A 6,000-nucleotide genomic window follows, 5' to 3' on the forward strand; every position below is an offset into this window, starting at 1 on the left:
GCTGTCCCGCCCACTCCCCTCCCCTGAGTGGGGCAGTAGGAATAGATCCCAAGCCTTGGGGATGGGGAGGGGAGCTGGTCCCTACTCCTGAGACCAGCTTCACAGCCCACGCCCCCAAGCCCTGACGGCCATACATGGGCTGGGATGATCCCAGGTGCCCCATCCCAGAGCTGGCGCCCAGACCCCTCTGGCCGTACACAGGCTGGAGAAACACTGGGTGCCCCCCACCCCAGGCCTGGCCACCTGTCCATTAAAGGCTTCGACCCAACAACGGCTCTGTCCAAACACGGAGCTTGTGAGTCTTGGGAGGGGGCGAACCCCAACCTTGTGAGGCCAGCAGGAATGAATTCCTCAGCTGCCCCCACACACACCTTCTGGAGTTTGCCACCTTCCAGAGCATCTGAAACGGAGCTGGTACAAACCTAAGCTCCTCCCCCACCTGCCTGGACTCTCCTCCTGGAACGTGGACGGGGTGCTGGGCACTGAGCCCCAGGGCTGGCCAGGGGACGGCTGCAGGGTGAAGGAGCCCACCCCAGAGCTCTTGCTGAGGGCAGCTGTGGCCTCTCTAAAGGCCCGTGGGGGCTGTCTCCCGGGGGTGGAGTAGCAGCAGGAAACCCTGGTAGAGCCTTGGGAAGGGCCCAGTGTCCAGAGGAGGAGGGTTCAAGAAGGAGGGGGCGCAGGTCCAACACTGATTTGCTGGGTTACCTTGAAAATGTCCCTTTCCCTACCTGGGCCTTAGCTTCCCCATCTGCAAAATACGGGCTTTCATGCAAAGTCGGGCAGGAGAAAGCAGCAGGACGGCCTGGCCTCACCAGAAGAAAAGTGCTGGTTTGGGAAACTGAGCTGGCACTGGTCTGGACTGTCTCTGGACAAGGAGCAAGGGGCCCCTGGGCTGGGGGTGGGACAGCGATGATGCAGGGTCCCAGAAGGGACGTCTCCTCTTCCTGGGGCACAGCTGCTGCCAGGCACCAGACATCCAGGGGGCAGATCCAGTCACAGCTGTTGGGGTGGAACGACATGGGGTGTAAAAGCAGGGGATGGGGCAGGGGATGGCTCCCCTCAGTGGACGCAGCTGTCCCAGCCCGGGCACCCCAGGGGTCCCGCTGTGGGCCAAGGTAAAGCAAGGCTGTGGGCTGGTGGGTACCCGTGGGAGCCGGGCAGTGGTTAACCCCTTCCGGCCCTCAGCCCACAGCCAGCAGCCATGTGTGACAGGACGAGGTCAGCTCACTGTGTGCTCACGCGTGCGGGACAACAGCTCAGCTCGGGCTTCGCTTCGGAAGGCCGGCTTCACTGGGGCTGGAGGGCCGGCCCACACCCTGCAGCTGATTGCCCACAGCGACCTGCAGTGGGCCAGGTGGCAGGGCTCCGAGTCTGCATGAGCTGTTGCTCCCCCGCCCCCCCAGCCCCAGTGGTACAGACGAGTAAGCTGAGACCCATGGAGGAGCGGGTCTGCTGGCTGGACCACCCCCCAAGCACACTCAAGGCCTCCCCGCCCCATCTCCCCAGGGCACAGCCCAGAAGGACTGGTGTGCAGGCGAGGAGACACAGCATGCACGGCAACCTGATCCTCCAGTACCCTGTGGAGCATGGCATCGTCACCAACTGGGACGACATGGAGAAGATCTGCCACCACAGCTTCTCCAACCAGAGGTATCTGGCCGGGGTGGAGCACCAGGCGATGCTCACGGAGGCCCCACTCAACCCCAAGGCCACAGCAAGATGATGACCTAGGTCATGTTCAAGACCGTCAACCCTCCTGCCACGTAGGTGGCCATCCAAGCCTGTGCTGTTTTTTTTTTTTAAAGATTTTATTTATTTATTTATTTTCCCCCCAAAGCCCCAGTAGATAGTTGTATGTCATAGCTGCACATCCTTCTAGTTGCTGTATGTGGGACGCGGCCTCAGCATGGTCGGAGAAGCACTGCGTCGGTGCGCGCCCGGGATCCGAACCCGGGCCGCCAGCAGCGGAGTACGCGCACTTAACCGCTAAGCCATGGGGCCGGCCCCCAAGCCTGTGCTGTTGCTGTGTGCCTCTGGCCACACCAGCGTGAGGACCGCACCCCCGGTCTCACCCCTACCCTGCTGTGACCCCATATCCAGATCCCTCTGCCTCTGGGCCCCCAGCTTGGACCCACAACTCCAAACCCTGCGGACTGCTCTCTGCCTCTGGACCCCTGCCCCCTTCTTCGAAGTCCCTCATTCTTTTTCGCTGTTCTCAATACGCTAAGGCCCTGCCCCTGAGAGCCCCATCCTTGGACCCCCACACCCCTCCTGCCACACTCCCCACCCCTCCCCACTCCCTGTATCCAACATTCAGGACACAGGCTGGCCCAGGAGGGCAGGCCACTTCCTTGCTCCCCCTCCCCAGCTCCCCGTCTGCTGCCCCACGTAACCCACTCCTCAGGCATCATACTGACTGCAGGGGTGGCGGCTCCCACAGTATGCCCATGAGGGCTACACGCTGCCCCTCCCATCCAGCACCTGGACCTGCTGGGGTGGGACCTCACTGACAATTGAAGGTAAAGATCCTCCCTGAGCATGGCTTTTTTGTCACCACTGGTGAGGGGCATGGGGTGGATGAGCCACCGCCCAGGCCCACTCCCTGTACCAGTGCCCTCCTGTGCCAGGAGGCCCACTGGTGCACCAACCCTTCTTCCAGGGCCCTGGAGCTAACAGTCCACCATGGAAGGGAGCTGGGCCCGCTCCTCCCGGGCAGCTGCAGCCAGCTCTACTTCTGCTCCCTCACCTTGGCTCACGACTGGGGCCCCCCAACCTCATTCCGTCAGAGGCTCCTAGCCCTTCTCAGCCCGGTCCCTTCAGGGCCTCCTCCCTCCAACTTTGGGGTGGCCTACACGGAGCATGGTGTGGTGTGATCTGACCTCAGCCCAGCAGGGGCAGCTCCTCCCCCGCCAGCCCGCAGAGAATGTTCATCTTCATATAATTAAGATCTCATGGCAGGATTCCTAAAGCCCAAGAACAGGCTTACAGGTTCACCGTATCCACTTCTGCAGGGGCAGAGTCCAGGAAGCGCAGGCACCGTGTGCGCATGCCCGCACAGCGGGAGGCCGCCCACGATGCTGCTCTCCCACCTGGGCAGGTGATGGGATTCAGGGGGCCTGGGTCAGAGGGGGCTAAGCTGGGCCACAGGCTCTGGAGTCAGGGCACGTGGCAGAGGTGGGGGACACAGCCCGCCTCTCCTCTAACCCTTCACCCTTTCCTCCCCATCCAGCCGAGTGGGAGATCAGGGAAAAGTGGGGGTACTCGGCCTTAGGCTTTTTTTTTTTTTTTTTGTGAGGAAGACCAGCCCTGAGCTAACATCCGATGCCAATCCTCCTCTTTTTTGCTGAGGAAGACCAGCAATGAGCTAACATCCGTGCCCATCTTCCTCCACTTCATAGGGGACGCCACCACAGCGTGGCTTGACAAGCAGTGCATCAGCGCGAGCCCGGGGTCCGAGCGCTTGTGCCACTAGGCCGGCCCCAGTCAGCCTTAGACTTTGAGCACGAGATGGCTCGGCTGCCTCCTCCTCTCTGGAGAAGAGCTACGAGGCACCGGACAGGCAGGTCATCACCACTGGCAACAAGCACCTCCCCGTCCCAAGACCCTCTTCCAGCCCTCCTGTGTGGGTAAGCCTCTGCCCCACGGGGCGGCCACACCTCCATACCAGCCTTCTCAACTCCGTGCCCGTCTTTGTCGGGAGCCCCCTGCACGGGACAAAGGTAACCCCTCTCTCAGGAGAGAGTGCCCCTACTGGTGGGCGACAGGCCAGCTTTGTCCCTCCAGGCCAAGCACTGGGAGGGAAGACAGGGCCTCGAGGCCAACAGGTGCCTGCCTTACCAGGCACGGAGGCCTCCAGGACCAACAAGACAACCTCCAACTCCGTCATGAAGTGTGACGCCGACGTCTGCAAAAACATGTGTGCCACCAATGTCCTGTCTGGGGGGCACGCTGGGCGCCAGGGCGCTGCAGATTGGACACGGGAGATCACTGCCCGGGCCCCCAGGACCGACGTAGGGGGCTCCCAACCGCTGGGGGGCTGTGCCGGCAGACGGCGCTTCCTCAGGAGGCAGAAACTCTGTCTCTCACAGCCTCTGCGGGGCATGGGGGTGGAGGGAAGGGAAGGGGCTTGGGAGTCAGGCTGGGCTTGCTGCTGTCTTCCTCAGCTCTCCCGAGCTTCAGGTCACCTAACTGTTCTGTGGGGAAAATACCTGCTACCCTGGGTTCAAATTCTGACTATGCCACCTACTACTAGGACCACGAAGTTACTTTACACTCCAGGACTCTCGATTGATCTCTACATTGAGACCACCACCAGCACGATGGAACGGGGCTGTCGTCCGGAGTGAATGAGATCATATGAGCAGGCGCCCCACAGCGCCCAGCACACAGTAAGCACTGTGTGGGTTGTCACTGGCACCGCAGGGGCTCCCCAAATGCCAGTTCCTTCCCCGCCACAGCCAAGTAACAACGCGTCTGCATCAGACTGTCCTGTCCATGACGCTCCTCCGCAGCTCCTTCCCACCTGCCCCAGACCCTCGTCCTCAGGCAGCACAGGAATGGCCTCTGTGGCACTTGGAGAGGGAGAAGCAGAAAAAACTGGAATAGAGCTGCGCTTGTCTGAACTGGCCACCTTCGAAGCCCAGCAGCAGAAACCACGTGGTGGGCAAGCTCCTCGCACTGGGGAAAGGCAGGCCCTGACGCAGCGGAGGAGCTCGCGCCCAGCAGTGCGCCTCTTGCTCCCCCTGCTCGCCAAAGGCGGGGCGTTTCGGCAAGTGCCACCAGAGTGAAGAGGCTTGAGCTGCAGCTGGAGGGAGGGGTGGAGGCAGCGGCACAAGGTGGCCACCCTGGAGAGGGGCCCCGGCCACCGAGGAAGGCGGCGGAGGAGGTGGGCACAGACCCCGCCAGCAGCGATGGGGGAAGGGCCCCACGCTCGGCCCCTACCCCGCAGCAACAGGATGGCCTCTCCAAGGAGTTTCCACTTGGGATTAAAACAGCCTTCCAGGCCCCCGCCTTCTGCGGGGGCAGAATTCTGTCACAGGAGACTCTGCTGCATCGCTAGCAGAGAGGACTGCCCCTCCCTTCCCAAGGCCTGTGACGTCTTCCTTGATGCCTGCAAGGTAACAGCTGCACAGAGCATCAGCCCTGGGGCTGAGGCCACGACACGCTGGTACCCACTGGACAGATGCACCTGCTCCTCTTCCCCAGATCGTCGCCCTGCCAGAGCGAAAACGCTCCGTGTGGCTTGGGGCTCCACCTGGCGCCCTCTCCACCTTCCAGCAGATGTGCTCACCAAGCAGGAGCACGCCGAGGCTGGCTCTCCAGTGTCCACAGGAAGTGCTTCTGAGCCCCAGCTCCCGGCCCACTTCCTGCCCCCCTCCCAGCTCCCCCTGGGCCAGGACTGGCAGAAGTCCTGCCTGGGGAGAAGCTGCATAGCTCCCTCTGTCCCACTCAAGGGCAGAGCCTCCCCAGCTCTTGACCTTCCTGCCCGTCAGGCCTAACATGAGCTACCCTTCCTCTGAGACTTTGTCTCTTGTGAGTGGAGGGATGAGAGGGTTGGAGTCTGTTTAAGAGACAAAGAATATTCAGAGTAGCCCAATAAAGTAAAATGGAGAAAGTGAACACCACTCTTATCTCATCTGTTCAACTCCCACACAAGTACGCTGGAATTTACGTTTAGCTGCAGATGTCAAATGTCACGACGTCTGGCTTTAGGCTCTCTATCTAGGATGCAAAGCAGGCACCCCTCAGACGACCTTTGACCTCTACCCAGGGCTTCTGGGAAGTGGTGCACGCACGCGCGTGTGCACACACACTGGGTCTCAGTTCCCACCTCTGGCTGCTCGCCCCAGACACCCTAAGGTGTTCTCAGCCCCGAGGCTTCCTTCACAGGAACGGGTATGGGGCCTCCCAGGGTTTAGGCCCAATGCTGGGACAGTCGTGGGCATCTTCTGAGGCCACGCTGCATATGGCACCCCAGCATCAGGAAGCCACCCCAGCAGC

The sequence above is a fragment of the Diceros bicornis genome, chromosome 31 (assembly GCF_020826845.1).
Source record: "Diceros bicornis minor isolate mBicDic1 chromosome 31, mDicBic1.mat.cur, whole genome shotgun sequence".
NCBI lineage: Eukaryota > Metazoa > Chordata > Mammalia > Perissodactyla > Rhinocerotidae > Diceros > Diceros bicornis.